This window comes from Peromyscus eremicus, unplaced genomic scaffold, assembly GCF_949786415.1.
Source record: "Peromyscus eremicus unplaced genomic scaffold, PerEre_H2_v1 PerEre#2#chr22_unloc_1, whole genome shotgun sequence".
Taxonomy (NCBI): domain Eukaryota; kingdom Metazoa; phylum Chordata; class Mammalia; order Rodentia; family Cricetidae; genus Peromyscus; species Peromyscus eremicus.
Window position 1 is genome coordinate 7,146,616 of NW_026734286.1, and position 21,332 is coordinate 7,167,947.

General features: G+C 39.7%; 1 protein-coding gene and 1 pseudogene across 1 annotated transcript in view; both read left to right on the forward strand.

Annotated features, from left to right (window-relative positions):
- LOC131900701 (zinc finger protein 260-like) overlaps positions 1–21,332 on the forward strand; it is a 409,697-nt gene that overhangs the window by 20,013 nt on the left and 368,352 nt on the right.
- On the forward strand, positions 14,472–17,350 carry LOC131900703 (E3 ubiquitin-protein ligase RNF6-like; annotated as a pseudogene).

Sequence of the window (21,332 nt, forward strand, 5' to 3'; positions counted from 1 at the left end):
TCCATGAGTGAGAAAGGTATGTGCACCTTAACCAGTCCATCCACTCCGGCCACCTCTCAGAAAGGGAGAATAGTTGCCAGGTTAGCATGGCTTGAGTTGGGTCCCTTAGCAGCTTGACAACAAGTGACAGGAAGAGTGAAGGTGCGATCTCACAGAGATCGGCCTTCCTCTGCCTCCCGAGTGCTGGGATTAAAGGCATGTGCCACCACTGCCCAGCTACTATTTCTTTCTTTCTTTTTTTATTTTAATTTTACATTTATTTAAATATTGTTTAGTTACCTTTCATATTGCTCAGGTTTATATATCTAATTAATTTGTTGCATGAATTTAGGTATCTTCTCACACACATATCATAAAGTCTTACCTAGTTTTATGCTTGACATTTCCAATTGCAGTTGTAAAATGTTCTGTGGAACTGAGTTACTGAGGCATTTTTCTATTACCAGCATAGAATAGTACTATTGAAATCATAAAGCCCCTTTATGTGGTACACGCGTGTTGCTTTCCTCTTGAAAGTACAAATTATTGATTTGGTAGAGGACTGTGATGGCAAAACCACCACAGATCACTGTCACAGATGTGAGAGGTGATTGTTATACAGAGCAGGGAAATGGGTAAAGGCAAACTGCCAGGCCTTGTGTCAAATATCAAGCACAAAGTACTATTCTTTACAAGAAAGAGTCACAGTGTCTACTAACACTGACCCTTGAGGTTTGTGATGTGGTCTCTGCTGCACAGACACATGGTGGGAGCCCACAGGTTTGTTGATGGGACCAGTGAGGGACAAAGTCTGCAGTTCTGGTATCCTACCTCCAGACACTGCTAGTAAGAGGCCTATGGGAAAATCACCCATGGAAGCCATTTATTTCGTCAGTATAGTTTGATAGTGAGTACAAGGCCCAGACTTCTCACAAGGTTATTATAAAGCTCAAAAAAAGAGAAAAAAAATGCTATCCCTCCCCTTAGAGTGCAGAGAACCCTGTGGGAAAGGAGGCAGAAGGAGTCAGGGAGACAGGGGCATAGAGGACACCAGGAAAACAAGGCCCTATAAAACTGAGCATAGCTCATATGAACCCGCAGAGACTGAAGCAGCAATTACATGGCCTACAGAGGGCACCAAGTCCTCTGCATGTATACTATAGCTGTCGGTTTAGAACATTTATGAGACTCTTGAAAGTGTAAATGAGTGGGTCTTTGATTCTTGTGCCTTCTCTTGGGGGTCTTTTTTTTTTTTTTTTTTTTGGTTTTTCGAGACAGGGTTTCTCTGTGTAGTTTTGCGCCTCTCCTGGAACTCACTTGGTAGCCCAGGCTGGCCTCGAACTCACAGAGATCCGCCTGGCTCTGCCTCCCGAGTGCTGGGATTAAAGGCGTGCGCCACCACCGCCAGGCTTCTTGGGGGTCTTTTATTTTTCTGTTGTTCAAATTTGATATAATGGTTTTCATTTTATTTCATTATATTTTATTTTGTTATGTTTGTTTTTATCTCTTAGAAGCCTGTTCCTTGCAAATGAGAGATAGAAAGGGTGTGGATCCAGACGTGAGAGGAGGTGGGGAAGAACAGGGAGGAGTAGAGGGAGGGGAAACTGTATTCAGATTATATTGTATGACAGAAGAATCTATGTTTAATAAAAGAGAAAAAAATCTTAAAACACTAGAGTTCCTTTTTGAGCAGAGGGACAGACAATGAATGAGGGCACAGTAGGGAGATGACAGTGCCAGCCTGAGGCACCATGATTATGACCGGGCTCTCTTCATTCTTGGTAATAGGAGGAATCCAGCAACCATGTGTCTGTTCTCATCAGTCATAAAGATGAAGCAAACAGATGAACTGTGCTGTCCTTGTCACATCAGGGTCCAAAAGATACATTTTAGACATTGAGTTAAAATAAATTACAAATTGTAGAGAATCTCACAACCAAAAATGAGTTATAAGTTCAGAAAACATTGAACTGTGAGGTTAGATGGTTTAAAAAGTACTCAATAGGAATTATTGTAAGCTCCAAGTATTTGCGATGCTTGGAAGGACTTTTGGGGGAAATTCCAAATGCAGAATGTCACCCACTTCTGTCTAACTATCTGTGCAAAGATAATGATGGAGCTACAAGTGCACAGTGCAAGAGGTTTATCCTCACTCCTGTTATACACAACCAAATCATGCAGAGAGCACCAGGAATGGACAAAGATTTCCTACACAGCATTACTTCTTATAGCCACAAAAGATAGGTCTACTATGAGTGAGTCCTCCTTTTACTTAGCAGAGACATAGCTGTTCTTCTTCCTGTCAAGCCTGCTCCTATGGGAGAATGCAGTCTCCATGACCCTTTGTTTCAAAAAACAAACGAAACAAAACAAAACCCCAAAAACCTGTCTACTGGCAGCAGGCCCCTGGGGAATTGTTTGACTGACTACTCAACTCTCCAGTCATCTACATTTATAACCTGTCTTCAGAAATGTCCACTGAATTTATAAGTATCTCTTATTTCTTCCATAAAGGAGCCTTCACCACAGCTCAACAAGAAAGCATCATGAAGCAAATTTCAAATGATATACTTCGATAGAAAAAAAAATTCAGCCACTAGAATGGAGAACAAAGTGGATGTTTCATGAACTCTCAAAAATTTTCCATGCTGGCCAGCACCCAATTGGACTAAGAGAGCCTTTGTCCAGTGACTGATGGAGGCAGATGCAGAGATCCATGGCCAGGTACCAGGCTGAGCTCTGGGAATCCAATCAATGAGAGAGAGGAGGGATTCTGCAGGTGGGGGGGCATTGAGATAATGATGGGAAGATGTGCAGAGATGACAGGCCACATTAGTGGAAGCCCATGAACTGTAGACTAGTGGCTGTGGAGCCCCCTTTGGACTGGACTAGGCCCTCTGGATATGGAAGGTGGTTGTTTGGCTCAAGCTGTTTGGGGGCACCCAGGCAGGGGTATCAGGATCCATCCCTGGTGCATGGGCAGGCTTTTGGGAGCCCGGTGCCTGTGGTGTGATGCCTCGCGCAGCCTTGGTGCAGTGGTGAAGGGCTTGGACCTGCCTAGGCTCAGTGTGCCGGGCTCTGCTGACTCCCCATGGGAGACCTTGATTTGGGGGATGTGGGGATGTTGGGTGGCCTGGGAGGGGGGGCTGGAGGGTGGGAGGAGGGAGGAGGTGGGATCTGTGGGTGGTATGTAGAGTAGAACATTTCTTAAAGAAAAATGAAAAAAAAGTTTATAAATTTACCATGCTAAAAGAATTTTTTATTTTTTCTAATATATATTATACATTTTAATTTTTCTAATATGAAAATATTGTGTCCAATTTTGTGACTGATTTTATCATAATCAACACAACTATATTCTGAATTCCTGATGAACCTTGTATGGTCAGGATACAGATGCAGAAGTATTTTAATAAAAGTCAAGATATAATGCCTTGTTAAAGTAATCATCAATTTGAACCAACAAGTTACAGAGAGACTAATGACTATAGATACATAGGCGCTACAGCATTTGTCACAAATATTAGAGAAAGATGATACTTAAAACACTTAATATTTTCTAATTTTAACTGGTTTCAGTACTTGTTTTTCAAATAATAACTTTTAAGAGGGGTGATAAAGAGTAGTAAAGAGAAGACGAGAATGGGAGAATAGAAACTTACAGGAAAGAAATGAGATTACAGATTTAATGGGGGAAACAGACAAATATTGACTTTCTTTTCTTCTTTCCTCCCCTTTTTTTTATTAAGGGATTTTCCATTCATTTTACATATCAACCACAGATTCCCCCGTCCTCCTTCCTCCCACCCCTCAGCCCTCCCTCCAGCCCCCTCATCAGCCCTCCAAGACAAGGTCTCCCATGGGGAGTCAGCAGAGCCTGGTACATTCAGTTGAGGCAGGCCCAAGCCCCTCTTCCCTATACCAAGGCTGCACAAAGTGTCCCACCATAGGCACCAGGCTCCAAAAAGCCAGCTCATGCACTAGGGACAGGTCCCACTCCCACTGTCTGGGGCCCCCCCAAACAGTTCAAGCTAATCAACTGTCTTGCTTATCCAGAGGGCCTAGTCCAGCACCATGGGGGCTCCTCAGCCATTGGTCCACAGTTCATGCGTTTCCACTAGTTTGGCCAGTCGTCTCTGCACCCTTTCCAATCGTGGTCTCGATATCTCTTGCTCATAGAATCCCTCCTATCTCTCATTGACTGGACCTCTGGAGCTCCACCTAGGACCAGTTCTTGGATCTCTGCATCTGCTTCCATCCGTCACTGGATGAAGGTTCTATGATGACAGTTAGGGTATTCAGCCATCCGATCACCAGAGTAGGTCAGCTCAGGTACCCTCGACCACTGCCAGTAGTCTATGGTGGAGTCATCTTTGTGGATTCCTGGGGACCTCCCCAACACCCTGCCTCTCCCAATTCCCATGGTGCATTCACCCATTACTGTGTCTCCTTCCCTGTTCTCCCACTCTTCTCCTGATACAGCTTGAACCTCCCACACCACTAAGCCCTCATTCCCCTGTCCCTTGCCCTCCATTACCCCCCTCACCCCAGCTTGCTCATGTAGATCCCAACCACCCCTCCCTCACTGGGTGATCCCTCTGTCCCTTCCAGGGTCCTCCCTACAAGCCAGTTTCCCTGGAGCTGTTGATTGCAGTCTGGTTATCCCTCACTCCACATCTAGTATCCACTTATGAGTGAGTACATACCATGTATGTCCTTCTGAGTCTGGGTTACCTCACTCAGGATATTTTCTAGTTCCATCCATTTGCCTGCAAACCTCATAATGTCATTATTTTTCTCTGCTGAGTACTATTCCATTGTGTATATGTACCACATTTTCTTTATCCATTCTTCAGTTGAAGGGCATCTAGGCTATTTCCAAGTTCTGAATATTACAAATAATGCTGCTATGAACATAGTTGAGCATGTGTCCTTATGGTATGATTGGGCATTCCTTGGATATATGCTCAAGAGTGGTATAGCTGGGTCTTGAGGAAGATTGATTCCCAATATTCTGAGGAACCACCATACTGATTTCCAAAGTGGCTGTACAAGTTTGCACTCCCACCAACAGTGGAGGAGTGTTCCCCTTGCTCCACATCCTCTCCAGCATAAGCTGTCTTCAGTGTTTTTGATCTTAGCCATTCTGACAGGAGTAAGATGGTATCTCAGAGTCATTTTGATTTGCATTTCCCTGATGACTAAGGATGTTGAGCAATTCCTTAAATGTTTTTCAGCCATTTGAGATTCTTCTGTTGAGAATTCTCTGTTTAGGTCTATAGCTCATTTTTTAATTGGACTGTTAGGTATTTTGATGTCTAGTTTCTTAAGTTCTTTATATATTCTGGAGATCAGCCCTCTGTCAGATATGGGGTTGGTGAAGATCTTTTCCCATTCTGTAGGCTGTCGTTTTGTCTTATTGACCATGTACTACTTTGCCCTACAAAAGCTTCTCAGTTTCAGGAGGTCCCATTTCTTAGTTGTTGCTCTCAGTGTCTGTGCTACTGGTGTTATATTTAGGAAGTGATCTCCAGTGCCAATGCATTTGAGACTACTTCCTACTTTCTCTTCTATCAGGTTCATTGTAACTGGATTTATGTTGAGATCTTTGATCCACTTGGACTTATGTTTTGCGCACAGTAATAGATATGGATCTATTTGCAATCTTTTACATGTTGACATCCAGTTATGCCAGCACCATTTGTTAAAGATGCTTTCTTTTTTCCATAGTACAGTTTTGGCTTCTTTGTCAAAAATTAGGTGTTCATATGTATGTGGATTAATGTCAGGGTTTTCAATCAATTCCATTGGTCCACATGTCAGTTTTTATGCCAGTACCAAGCTGTTTTTATTACTGTAGCTCTATAGTAGAGCTTAATGCTGCCAGAGGTTGCTTTGTTGTACAAGATTCCTTTAGCTATCCTGCATTTTTTGTTTTTCCATATGAAGTTGAGTATTGTTCTTTTGAGGTCTGTGAAGAATTGTGTTGGGATTTTGATGGGGATTGCATTGAATCTGTAGATTGCTTTTGGTTAAGATTGCCATTTTTACTATGTTAATCCTACCTATCCATGAGCATGGGAGATCTTTCCATTTTCTGATATCTTCTGCAATTTCTTTCTTCAGAGACTTAAAGTTCTTGTCATACGGGTCCTTCACTTGCTTAATTAGAGTTGCCCCAAGGTATTTTATATTATTTGTGGCTATTGTAAATGGTGATGTTTCTCTGATTTCTTTCTTAGCCCAGGTGTCGTTTGTATATAAGAGGGCTACTTTTTCTTTTTTTAGTTAATCTTGTATTCTGCCACATTACTGAAGGAGTTTATCAGCTGTAGGAGTTCCTTGGTAGAATTTTTGGGGTCACTTATGTATATTATCATATCATCTGCAAACAGTGAAAATTTGACTTCTTCCTTTCCAATTTGTATCCCCTTGATTTCCTTTTGTTGTCTTATTGCTCTAGCTAGAACTTCAAGTACTATATTCAATAAATATGGGGAGAGTGGATAGCCTTGTCTTGTTCCTGATTTTAGTGGAATCACTTTGAGTTTCTCTCCATTTAATTTGATGTTGGCTGTTGGCTTGCTGTAAATTGCCTTTATTATGTTTAGGTATGTTCCTTGTATTCCTGATCTCTCCAGGACCTTTATCATGAAGGGGTTTTGGATTTTGTCAAAGGCTTTTTCAGCATCTAATGAGGTGATCATGTGGTTTTTTTTCTTTCAGTTTGTTTGTATGGTGTATTACATTGACAGATTTTCATATGCTGAACCATCCTTGCATCACTGGGATGAAGCCTACTTGATAATGGTGGATAATTTTTTTGATATGTTTTGGATTCAGTTTGCCAATATTTTATTGAGTATTTTGCATCAATGTTCATGAGGGAGATTGGTCTGTAGTTCTCTTTCTTTGTTGCATCTTTGTGTGGTTTGGGTATCAGGGTAACTGTAGCCTCATAAAAAGAGTTTTGTAGTGTTCCTTCTGTTTCTATTGTGTGGAACAATTTGACGAGTATTGGAATTAGTTCTTCTTTGAAAATCTGGTAGAATTCTGCACTGAAGCCATCTGGTCCTGGGCTTTTTTTGGTTGGGAGACTTAATGACTGTTTCTATTTCCTTAGGGGTTATTGGCCTATTTAAATAGTTTGTCTGGTCTTGATTTAACTTTGGTATGTGGTACCTGTCCAGGAAATTGCCCATTTCTTTTAGATTTTCCAATTTTGTGGCATACAGGTTTTTGAAGTATGACCTGATGATTCTCTGAATTTCCTCATTGTCTGTTGTTATGTCTCCCTTTTCCTTTCTGATTTTGTTGATTTAAATGCTCTCTCTCTCTGCCTTTTGGTTAAATTGGATAAGGGATTGTCTATCTTGTTGATTTTCTCAAAGAACAAACTGTTTATTTCATTGATTCTTTGTATTGTTCTCTTTTATTTATTTTGGCCCTCAATTTGATTATTTCCTGGCATCACTCCTGGGTGAGTTTGCTTCTTTTTCTTCTAGAGCTTACAGGTGTGCTATTAAATCACTAGTGTGAGATTTCTCCATCTTCTTTATGTGGGCATTTAGTGCTATGAATTTTCCTCTTAGCACTGCTTTCACAGTGTCCCATAAGTTTGGGTATGTTGTACTTTCATTTTCATTGAATTCTAGGAAATCTTTAATTTCTTTCTTTATTTCTTCCTTTACCATTGATGTTTCAGGTGGGCATTATTCAGTTTCCATGAAACTGTAGGTTTTCTGTAAATTTTGTTGTTTTGAAATCCAACTTTAAGCCATGATGATCCCATAAAATACAGGAGGTTATTCCAATTTTTTTGTATCTGTTGAGATTTGCTTTTTGACCAAGCATGTGGTCAATTTTTGAGAAGGTTCCATGGGTTGCTGAGAAGAAGGTATATTCTTTTGTGTTAGGGTGGAATGTTCTGTAGATATCTATTAAGTTCATTTGAGTCATAACTTCTGTTAGGTCCCTTACTTTTCTGCCAAGTTTCAGTCTGGTAGATCTATCCAGTGGTAAGAGTGGGGTGTTGAAATCTCCCACTGCTAGTGTGTGGGGTTTGATGTGCGTTTTAAGCTTTAGTAATGTTTCTTTTACAAATGTGGGTGCCATTGTATTTGGGGCATAAATGTTCAGAATTGAGATTTCATCTTGGTGGATTTTCCCTGTGTTAAGTATGTAATGTCCATCCTGATCTCTTTCAATTGATTGTAGTTTGAAGTCTGTTTTGATAGATATTAGGATAGCTACACCAGCTTGCTTCTTAAGTCCATTTGATTGTAAAGTCTTTTCCCAGCCTTTAAAGTTGAGGTATGTTTCTTGTATGCAGCAGAAGGATGGATCCTGTTTTTGTATCCATTTTGTCAGCCTGTGTCTTTTTATAGGTGAATTGAGACCATTGCTATTAATGGCCATTAATGACCAGTGATTGTTAATTCCTGTTATTTTTTTTGGTGGGAGTATTGTATGTTTCTCTTCTTTGGTATTTGTTGGTGTGGGATTATCTATTGCCTGTATTTTCATGATTGTATCTAACTTCCTTAGGTTGGATTTTTTCCTTCTAGTGCTTTCTGTAGGGCTGGATTTGTGGATATAGTAGTCTGGGTTGGCATCCATGGTCTCTTAGTGTCTGCATAACATCTGTCTAGGACTTTCTGGCTTTCAGAGTCCCCATTGAGGAGTTATTCTGATGAGTCTGCCTTTATATATTACTTGGCCCTTTTCCTTGCAGCTCTTAATATTTTTTCTTTATTCTGTATGATTAGTGGTTTGATTATTATGTGGTGAGGGGGTCTTTTTTTTTTAATCCAGTCTATTTGGTGTTCTGTAAGCTTCTTGTATCTTCATAGGCATTTCCTTATTTAGGTTGGGAAAGTTTTCTTATATGATTTTGTTGAATATATTTTCTGTGCCTTTGAGTTGGTATTCTTCTCCTTCTTCTATCCCTATTATTCTTAGGTTTGGTCTTTTCATGGTGTGCTGTGGGATGGTCTGTATGTCAAGTGTGTTGCTGATTGGTCAGTAAATAAATCACTGATTGGCCATTGGCTAGGCAGGAAGTATAGGCGGGACAAGGAGAAGAATTCTGGGAAGTGGAAGGCTGAGAGGGAGACACTGCCAGCTGCCACCATGACAAGCCACATGTGAAGATCCCGGTAAGCCACGAGCCACGTGGCAAGGTATAGATTTATAGAAATGGATTAATTTAAGATATAAGAACAGTTAGCAAGAAGCCTGCCACGGCCATACAGTTTGTAAGCAATATAAGTCTCTGTGTTTATTTGGTTGGGTCTGAGTGTCTGTGGGACTGGCGGGTGAGAGAGATTTGTCCTGACTGTGGGCCAGGCAGGAAAACTCAAGCTACAATGGTGTCCCAAATTTCCTGGATATTTTGTGTTATGACTTTTTTGGCTTTAGTGTTTTCTTTGACTGATGAATCTATTTCCTCTATTGTATCCTCTGCTGTGGGATGGTCTGTATGTCAACTGTGTTGCTGATTGGTCAATAAATAAATCACTGATTGGCCATTGGCTAGGCAGAAAGTATAGGCGGGACAAGGAGGAGAATAAAGCTGGGAAGTGGAAGGCTGAGTCAGAGAGACACTGCCAGCCGCCATGATGAGAAACAGCATGTGAAGATGCCGATAAGCCACGAGCCATGTGGCAAGGTATAGATTAATAGAAATGGATTAATTTAAGCTATAAGAACAGTTAGCAAGAAGCCTGCCATGGCCATCCAGTTTGTAACCAATATAAGTCTCTGTGTTTACTTGGTCGGGTCTGAGCGGCTGTGGGACTGGCAGGTGAGAGAGATTTGTCCTGACTGTGGGCCAGGCAGGAAAACTCAAGCTACAATTCTCCATGCCAGAGATTCTCTCTTCCATCTCTTGCATTCTGTTGGTTATGCTTGCATCTGTAGTTCCTGTTTGTTTACTCAGATTTTCCCTTTCCAGCCTTCCCTCAGTTGTGTCTTCTTTATTGCCTTCATTTCAGTTTTCAATTCTTGGACTGTTTCATTCGTCTGTTTAATTGCTTTTTCTTGGCTTTCTTTAAGGGATTTAGTGATTTCTTCCAAATTTTTGTTTGTCTTTTCTTTGAATTATTTAAGGGTAGGTTTCATTTCTTCTTTAAAAGCCTCTATCATCTTCTTAATGTCATTTTAAAGGTCTGTTTCTCCTGCTTCTTCTGTTTTGGGATGTTTAGCTCTTGCTGATGTAGCACCACTGGGTTCTGATGGTGCCATATTGGTCTTTATGTTGTTGACTGTATTTTTGCACTGGCATCTACCCACCTTTTCCTCCAATCCATGCAAGTGCTGTGTCTAAGGGAGCCTCTTTTGATCTGGTTGATAATCTTTGTCTAATGGGAGCTCTTGGTCCAATCTGTGCAGTTCCCAATCAGTACAGTGTGTGCTTATGTCTCTGGTTTTCACTAATGTCATGGGGGGCTGTTTTCTGTTCCCAATAGGTGCAGTTGGGGCTTGTGACTCTGGTTTTTACTGTTTTTGCAGGGGGCTGTTTTCTTGGTTAGGAAATATGGGAAGGGGCAGCTGGCCAGTCCCTGGAGCTCCAATGGCTTGGGGGCTAGGGACCTGGTCTGCCCAGTCCAGAGATGGGGCCTTACCTGTTCCCAATAGGTACAGGTTGGCTATTCCTTTCTAAATAAAGAAAATCACTTTACAATATTCTGTTTCTCCTGGTGAATATTTGGATAGAAAAAGGTGTAACATTTAAAGCTTAAGCTTTGAGAATCTTTGAAAATGTTGTAAGTTCCAAGAAGGGGTTTTAGGGTGTATAAATGCAAGTTTATGTAAGGTCTGAGGATGTTAAGGTTTAAGTTGTGATAAGAAAGTGATTTAAGGTATATAAAAAGAAAGAATAATGCTTCAGATTTCTTTCTCTTCCTGTGCTGCTGTTAATGAAAAACCAAAGCACCCCCATTTCAAGGAAGCCCTTCACCCAAGCTTGAAACAGGCCTGAGTTTCAAAATTCTCAGAGCTGCTGACATAGGTCCCAGGACAAAGTCAAGATGTTTCAAGAGCCATCTGGTAGCAACTGATTAAACACAGAATGCCCCGATGTCGGAGATGGTCAAAGTACAAAGTCAGGATGTTTAAAGGACTGTCTGGTAGCAATTGATTAACCACAGAATGCCCCAATGCCAGAGGTAGTCTACAAAGTTTAACAAACAACTGGTTAAAACTACAAAGTAAGATAACACAGAAATTCTGAAAAGCCCCTAAAACTTGAGCCAATCAGAATTGTACCCATACTAGCACTACTAAATGATGCAACCTTGTGGTTTTTGCCTTTAAAAACTGAGCTTGCAGAGGGGCAGACACCTCCTCTAGCCTCTGCTGTGTTTGGGGTGCTTGACTGAGGTCCCTGTTGTGTGGCTTGAACTGCTTCAATAAACCTTGCTTTTGTATTTCAGTGAGTTCATGTCTCTGGTGGTCTCTTTGGGGGTCTTGAGCCCAGGGCACAACAGTTAAGACTTCAAAACTTAAAGTCTTAACATTAATCAATGCAGTTTTGATAAGCTGTTAATTTAGCTCTGAGAAAGCTTTGCTTCTATTATCATAGTCACATGATCAAGATTTTAAATTCCCTTTGGTTGTTTCCTAAGTCCAGACTTACAAGTGCTTCTTATTGTGCTAAAACATCAGAATAATCAATATACATCCAGTCTTCTGGATAGTGGGAAGAGGCCCTGCTTTTTTTATATTTAAAATCAAGATCAAGACAGACTTCAGCAGTTCTGGACCAAGAGGTGAGTTTGTTCTCCTAACTGATCACCCCAGCCTCTAGGCTTTAAACTTGGGGGCACAACCAGTTGCAGGCCAGCAGGCAGGACTTTTGCAGACAGGTCCAACTACCACCATTCCCCACCCTACCCTATAATGTATAAGCCCCAATCCACCCCCTAAACCCACCCATCCTCCAAGACTGCAGCTGCTCTCTGAGACACAGACTTTGCCAGGTCTGATTGGACCAAGAGGTGAGTCCTTGTTCTCCTAACTGATCATCCCAGCCTCTAGGCTTTAAGCCCAGGGGCACAACCAGTTGAAGGCCAGCAGGCAGGACTCCTGCAGGCAGGCCCAACTATGATCATCCTTCACTGGACCCTGTAACCTACAAGCAATCTACCTCCTAAACCCACCTATCCTCTGAGACTGGTGGAGCTGCTCCTTGAGACATACTTCACCAGCTGCAATTGGACCAAGAGCTCCAATTGGACCAAGAGAGGTGTCCTGAGACATAGACACCATTTTCACCAATTGGAGGAAGATATGGGTAGATGCCAGTGCAAGAATACATTCAACAACATAAAGAGCAATAGGATACCACCAGAACCTAATGGTTCTACATCAACAAGACCTGAACATCACAATGTAGAAGCAGCAGAAGAAAACGACCTTGAAAGTGACTTTAAGAAGATGATAGAGACCTTTAAAGAGGAAATGAAAAATTCTCTTAAAGAAATTGAGGAACCGGCCAGGCGGTGGTGGCGCACGCCTTTAATCCCAGCACTCAGAAGGCAGAGACAGGTGGATCTCTGTGAGTTCGAGGCCAGCCTGGGCTACAGAGTGAGTTCCAGGAAAGGCGCAAAGCTACACAGAGAAACCCTGTCTCAAAAAACCAAAAAAAGAAAAAAAAACCCAAAAAACTCCAAAAAAACAAAACAAAAAAACAAGAAATTGAGGAAACGACAAACAAAAAATTCAAAGAAATCAATAAATCCCTTAAAGAAAGCCAAGAAGACCAAGAAAAAGCAATTAAACAGGTGAAGGAAACAGTTTAAGACCTGAAAATTGAAATAGAAACAATGGTAAAGACACAAGCTGAGGAAATGCTGGAAATAGAAAATCTGATTAAATGGACAGGAACTACAGACACAAGCATAACCAACAGAATACAAGAGATGGAAGAGAGAATCTTGGGCATGGAGGATACAATAGAGGAAATAGATTCATCAAAGTAAATATTAAAGCCAAAAATGTCATAACACAAAATGTCCAGAAAATCTGGTACATCATCAAAAAGCCAAACCTAAGAATAATAGGGATAGAAGAAGAAGAATACCAACTTAAAGGCTTAAAGAAAATATATTCAACAAAACCATATAAGAAAACTTTCCCAACCTAAATAAGGAAATGCCTATGAAGATACAAGAAGCTTACAGAAAACCAACTAGACTGGATCAAAAATAAAAGTCCCCTCACCACATAATAATCAAACCACTAAACATACAGAATAAAGAAATATTAAGAGCTGCAAAGGAAAAAGGCCAAGTAATATAGAAAGGCAGACTCATCAGAATAATACCTGATTTCTCAATGGAGATTCTGAAAGCCAGAAGGTCCTGGACAGACATTATGCAGACACTAAGAGACCATGGATGCCAACCCAGACTATTATACCCAGCAAAACTTTCAAACACCATAGACAGAGTAAACAAAATATTCCATGATAAAACTAGATTTAAACAATACCTATCCACAAATCCAGCCCTACAGAAAGCATTAGAAGGAAAAAATCCAACCTAAGAAAGTTAGATACAACCATGAAAACACAGGCAATAACTAATCCCACACTAAAATCCCAAAGAAGGGAAACAACATTACCACCAAAAAATAACAGGAATTAACAATCACTGGTCATTAATATCCCTTAATAGCAATGGTCTCAATTCACCTATAAAAAGACACAGGCTAATAGAGTGGACATGAAAACAGAATCCATCCTTCTGCTGCATACAAGAAACACACCTCAACTTCAAAGACAGACACTACCTCAGAGTAAAGGGCTGGGAAAAATCTTTCCAGTCAAATGGACTTAAGAAGCAAGCTGGTGTTGCTATCCTAATATCTATCAAAATAGACTTCAAACTAAAATTAATCAAAAGAGATCAAGAAGGACATTACGTATTCATCACAGGAAAAATCCATTAAGATGAAATCTCAATTCTGAACATTTATGCCCCCAATACAAGGCCACCCACATATGTAAAAGAAACATTGCTAAAGCTTATATTACACATAAAACCCCACACACTAATAGTCAGAGACTTCAATTCCCTACTCTCACCAAATAGACAGGTCTGCCAGATAGGAACTTAACAGAAAATATGGGAACTAACAGATGTCATGACTCAAATGGACTTAATAGACATCTACAGAACATTCCACCCAAACACAAGAGAATATACCTTCTCAGTACCCCATGGAACCTTCTCTAAAATTGATCACATACTCAGTCACAAAGCAAATCTCAACAGATACAAATAAATTGGAATAACCAATGTTTTATCAGACCACCATGCCTTAAAGTTAGAATTCAACAACAACAACAACAACAACAACAACAACAACACAAATTACAGAAAGCCTACAAAATCATGGAAACTGAATAATGCTCAACTGAATCACCACTGGGTCAAGGAAGAAATAAAAAAAATTAAAGACTTCCTAGATTTCAATGAAAATGAATGTACAACATACCCAACCTTATGGCATGCTATGAAAGAAGTACTAAGAGGAAAGTTTATAGCACTAAATACTTCATAAAGAATTTGGAGAAATCTCACACTAGTGACCTAACAGCACACCCAAAAGCTCTAGAACAAGAAGAAGCAAAGTCATCCAGGAGGAATAGACGCCAGAAAATAATCAAATTGAGGGCTGAAATCAATAAAATAGAAACAAAGAGAACAATTTACAAAGAATCAATGAAACAAAGAGTTTGTTCTTTGAGAAAATCAACAAGACAGATTAAACCCTTATCTAAACTAACCAAAAGGCAGAGAGAGAGAGAGAGAGAGAGAGAGAGAGAGAGAGAGAGAGAGAGAGAGAGAATATCCAAATTAACAAAATCAGAAATGCAAAGGGAGACATAACAACAGACAACAAGTGGTGGTGAGGGAAGGACCGACACCGGACAGCTCTTTGTCATAGCTTTCTCTGTGGTGGGTTGACCCCGAACAGCAGTAGAGATTCTGAGCTTCTCGCCCGAGTGGATGATTAGAGGGCATAGCAACCTTCAAAGGCTTGGCGGCAGAACCTTCTGCCTCCTCACTGCCTGGGAGAGGACAACTGCGGGTCATCCTGCTGGAGGTACAAACAACAGAAGAATGGATACAGTTTCAAGTGTTAAAAGAATGTTAAAAGGAAAATAAGGAAACTAGAAGTCTCAGCATGAATTCATCTAGACCTAGATCAAGTGGTAGTGGAGAAGAAATCTCATTTCATGAAAATGAGAGAAGATGGCAGCAAGAGCGTCTCCACAGAGAAGAAGCCTATTACCAGTTTATTAATGAGCTCAATGATGAAGATTATTGGCTAATGAGAGACTACTACCTTTTAGGCACCCCTGGAGAAATAACATCGGAGGATCTACAACAGCACTTAGATAGAGACAAATGAACAGCTGGCATCCCAGCCTGGCTTGAGGAGTGGGACAAGTAAGGGAGACTCAGAAAACCTTAAAGAACATTCAGATGAAGATTCTCTACTACGATGGCTGAACACTTTTTGGCACACTGGAAATGTGACTCGAAGTGGACAGAATGGGAACCAAAGTTGGAGAGCTGTGAGCCGAACAAACCCAAACAGTGAAGAGTTTGGGTTCAGCCTGGAAATCCACATAAATCCTGACAACAGAGGTTCTGGAGCTCATGGAGAGGATTATACAGACATTCCTGTGTCCAGTGTTAGCAGAGATCCTAGGCAGCAAAGATCTAGTCCTGTGGCTATGCGAATGAGAAGCCAAACCTCCAGGTGTTCCAGTGGTGGTGACTCCAGTGTTCCAGGGGGTAGGCGTAGTGCAAGGGGGCAGGGTTCAGTGCAAGGATTGTTCTCAGCACGGGGAAGGATAAAAAATGGAACTGAAGGAGCAGTCGGTGTTCCTAGAGTTAGTGGCCATCGTACTAATGTTACCAACACTCACACAAACCAGTCAGATGGTAGTAACCTCAGGCAAAGGGAACAGCAGGGGTTTGGAGCAGCACATATTTGGGAAAATGGGGCTAAAAGTAATGTTACAGTGAGAAACACTGAAAACATTACGTCCTGTTTTCAGTAGTTGAAGCCGGTCCCCAATTCATACACAGAATGGTACTGTTCATCCTAATTTCCAAAGGCAGAGTAGACCACTACAGCAAACTGGTAGCATAGAGGTGTAACTCAAGTCTTTCTGGAACAAGATAGAGCACGCAGAGGTACCGTTTATACGCCGCTGTCCAACTCAAGACTTGTGTCAAGAGTAACAGTAGAAGGAGAAATCACCAGGTCCTCAGCTGCCACACAGCACCATCCAGCAATCACACTAGACCTGCAAGTCAGGAGGATTTGTCCTGGAGAAACTAGAGATAGGAATAGCATCGCAAATAGAACCCGATCGAGGGCAGGGCTGGCGTAAAGTACAGTTGAAAGCAACAGCGGGGACTTTCACAGAACCATTTCTCATTTAGAGCGGTCAGGTGTCTGAACCTATGTGAGTACCATAACAGTTCCTCTTTGGAGGATTTCTGAAACTGAGGTGGTTGAGCCATCCTCCGTGGCTCTTCTGTCAATTTTAAGGCAGATCATGACTGGGTTTGGAGAGCTGAGTTCTCTAATGGAAGTGGAGCATGAGTCAGAGAATCAAGGAAATGGTCAGCGTTTACCAGAGCTGTATCTAGAACAGCGGTCAGCAGGGTGGAGGCCCCTCACAAGCCAGGCAGGCCCAAGAAGACAGTGCTGAAATTCCAGATGTAAGTGAGCCCAGCCTACCACGGGCCCGCAACAATGGCAATAGAAATAGAAGGCAGTTGTGAAGTGTAGACAGCGTAGTTGAGGCTGGAACACCATCCATTTTGCGCCTTGCTCATTTCTTCTTATTAAATGAAGGTGATGCGGATCCAGTTCGTGGTTTAACCAAAGAGCAGATTGACAATCTTTCTACCAGGAGCTATGAACAAAATGGGGTTGAGAGTGAGTTAGATAAAGTCTGTAACGTGTGCATCAGTGACTATGTGGCTGGGAACAAGCTCCAGCAGCTGCCGTGTCAGCATGAGTTCCACATTCACTGTATTGATCTCTGGTTGTCAGAGAACTGTACCCATCCTGTCTGCCGGTGGCATGTTTTAGAACTGGGGGCCGCAAACAATGGGTGAGATGACGGGATCTGGTCAGTGCTGTGTAGCTGGAGATTTTTCTCTCTGGGTCCCACCAAACCCCGGCAGTCAGACAGCCCACTTATAGAATAAACACAGAGACGCTTATATTATTTAAACTGTTTGGCCTAATGGCTCAGGCTTCTAGCTATCTAGTTCTTACATCTTAAATTAATCCATTTCTATAAATCTATACCTTGCCACATGGCTCGTGGCTTACCGGCATCTTCATATGCTGCTTGTCATGGCAGCTAGCAGTGTCTCTCCCACTCAGTCTTCCACGTCCCAGAATTCTCCTCTCTCCTTGTCCCGTCTATACTTCCTGCCTGGCCACTGGCCAGTCAGTGATTTATTTATATAGAACGATATCCACAGCAGTGCTGGATGTCCCTGGAGCCACATAGTCAAACACTTCTTGAGTTACTTGTGATGAGGTAACCAAGATGAAAACCCTAGCAGATTATAGCTTGCACTATTTTTTGTGTACATTAAAAAAAACTTGTTACCAAAGAGGTTGTATATATATATATAATATATATATATATATATTATATATATAAAATTTATAAAATTTAAGATGCAGATGTTAAATTATCCAAAAGTAAAGAATAGTTAATATTGCTAGAACCAAATAACTTTCAAAATGTTTTTATTTTGGTAGTTTTGTCATGCTAAGAACTTTTGTATCTGCACAACTCAGTATGTTAGGAGTCTTGATTCTTTCTCTTAATATTGCAGCAGGTTTTGCTGGGATTTTCCAGTTTCAGCTCAGTGCTGTGTTTGGACACTACTGTCTAAGTCTGTGTAGACTGTTTGGCTGAATGTCTGCTAGGTAGACTTCAGTTACTTAAAATAATTTAAGACACTGCACACTGTATGTATGTATGCAGATATGTAACTATGGTGAACATATCCATGCTAAAAACTACACATTTGAGAGTTACTTAAGATCTAGAGCTTAGACTGCATATGACACAGTGTTAACATTGACATGACCATCTCTAAGAGGAAGTGAATTAAGATACAGGTTAACAGAGATTGTTTACTGAAGCGTGTCTGACAATCTGACTTACTAGAGAGCAAGAGACATATAATAATGAACTTAGTATTTCTTTATTCATAAATGGAATGTGGAAAATTTTATGACAGATAGTTTAAGTTCATTTTTTTGAGACTTTTTTAGAAGTACAAACACTTCTTGGGTTTACAGCATGCTTGATTTCTCAAATTAAGTTTTAAAATCTAAAATATTTTAAAATCTATTAAGTAGTGAAATGCATAGAAAATATGTTAATTTGGATACCAGAAAGCTCCAAATAAAATAAAAGTCTTTAAAAGAACATAGAGTTTATATAAATACAAAGTATGCATTAAAAGTCTGTTTCTACCAGTTAACAACAACAAAAACTGACTGTTGTTAGGAAATCCAGGGAATCATCAGGTCTTACTTCAAAAACCTGTACTCCACAAAATTGGAAAACTTAAAAGAAATGGAAAATTTTCTGTATAGGTAATATATAATCAAATTAAATCAAGATCAGATAAACAATTTAAATACACTTATAACTTCTATAGAAATAGAAGCAGTCATTAAAAGTCTCCCAACCAAAAAAAGCCCAGGGCCAGATGGTTACAGCACAGAATCCTACAAGATTTTCAAAGAAGAGCTAATTCCAATACTCTTCAAATTGTTCCACAAAAATAGAAACAGAAGGAACATTGCCAAACTCTTTTTATGAGGCTACAGTTACCCTAATACCCAAACCACACAAAGATGCAACAAAGAAAGAGAATTACAGACCAATCTCTCTCATGAACATTGATGCAAAAATACTCAATGAAATATTGGCAAACTGAATCCAAGAACACATCAAAAAAATCATCCATTATGATCAAGGAGTTTTCATTCCAGACATGCAGGGAAGGTTCAACATATCAAAATCTGTCAATGTAACCCATCATATTATATATATATATATATATATATATATATATATATATATATATATATATATATATATCTGAAAGAAAAAAAGCTACATGATCATTTCATTAAAGCTGGAAAAGCTTTTGACAAAACCCAACACCCCTTCATGGTAAAGGTCCTGGGGCGATCAGGAATACAATGAATATACCTAAACATAATAAAGGCAATTCACAGCAAGCCAACAGCCAACATCAAATTAAATGGAGAGAAACTCAAAGTGATTCCAGTAAAATAAGGAACAAGACAAGGTTGTCCACTCTCCACATGTCTATTCAATATAGTACTTGAAGTTCTAGCTAGAGGAATAAGACAACAAAAGGAGATCAAGGGGATACAAATTGGAAAGGAAGAAGTCAAACTCTCACTATTTGCAGATGATATGCTAGTCTACATAAATGACCCCCAAAATACTAGATATAAAGCAAAGAACAATCAGACTGCAACCCACAGATCCAGGGAGGCTACCTAGTGGGGGGGGCCCTAGGATGACTGTGGCTTTTTATAAGTTTTGGTTTTGCCCAATATCTGGGCAAGCTTTAGTGAAACATTTCACTATTAGGATAAGAATTTGTACTGTATCAAGCTGATGAAAGAAAATGCTGGCCATACTTTCAGGAGGGGAGACTAAAATCTTTTTATATTATAGATTAGCCTATAGAAAAATGTCTGCCATAAATCAAACAGTGAAGGGGAAGATGATTAGGAATCTCACTTACACAACTTAAATAAAACATAGCTCTCTGAACAGATAAAGATAGGTTTCTTCTGTATTCCAGAATCTAATCAATATTTATATGTGTAATTCAGCTATTATTTGGCTTAAAAGGGCTTATTGGGAAATGTTATTGTTTTTACTATTTTCTACAGAGAAAATATTTTACTGTTTAAAATAGTCTTGGAATTTTGAATTATAACCTGTTTTTATGTTCAAGCTACCTGTGTATTATTTCTCCTGCAGTTGTGCATAAGATGATTTTACATTAAAAAAGGACAAATACTATAGAATTATATTACTATAGAATATACAAATTTATAGAGACAGGAAGATTAGATGTTATCTCAAGATGGAGAAGAAAGGAATATAGAGCAATGATTTCCTTAGTACAGAATCTCTGTTATATGATAGAAAATCCCACAAATAGACAGTAGTATCAGGACATAATATCATGAATGTAATAAATCAATACAATTAATGTAATTAATGAGTATCATAATTATTGAATGAATACTGTGAATATAATCAATGAATACCACAAATGTAATTAATATCATGAGTGTAATTAATGAATATCATGAGTGTAATTAAAAAAATAAATAAAAATGACCCCAAAAATTCTACCAGGGAACTCCTATAGCTGATAAACACCTTCAGCAATGTGGCATGATACAAGATTAACTAAAAGAAAAAAACAGCCCTCCTATATACAAATGATAAATGGGCTGAGAAAGAAATCAAAGAAATATCACCCTTTACAATAACCACAAATAATATAAAGTTTAAGGGGTAACTCTAACCTGTATGATAAGAACTTTATGTCTTTGAATAAAGAAATTGCAGAAGATATGAGAAAATGGAAAGAACTCCCATGTTCATGCATTAGTAGGATTAACATAGTAAAAATGGCAATCTTACCGAAAGCAATCTACAGATTCAATGCAATCCTCATCAAAATTCCAACACAATTCTTCACAGACCTCAAAAGAACAATACTCAACTTCATATGGAAAAATAGAAAACCTAGGATAGCTAAAACAATCCTTTAAAGTAAAGCAACTTCTTTAGGCATCACCATCCTTGACTTCAAGCTCTATTATAGAGTTGTAGTAATAAAAACAGCTTGGTATTGGCATAAAAACTGACATGTCGACCAATGGAATTGAATTGAAAATCCTGACATTAATCCACATACCTATGAACACCTGATTTTTGACAAAGAAGCCAAAACTGTGCAATGGAAAAAAGAAAGCATCTTCAACAAATGGTGCTGGCATAATATATTGGATGTCAACATGTAGAAGATTACAAATAGATCCATATCTATCGCCATGCACAAAACTCAAATCCAAGTGAATGAAAGAACTCAACATAAATATAACTACATATAACCTGATAGAGGAGAAAGTAGGAAGTAATCTCGAATGCATTGACACAGGAGACCATTTCCTAAGTACAACACCAGTAGCACAGACACTGAGCGCAACAATTAATAAAT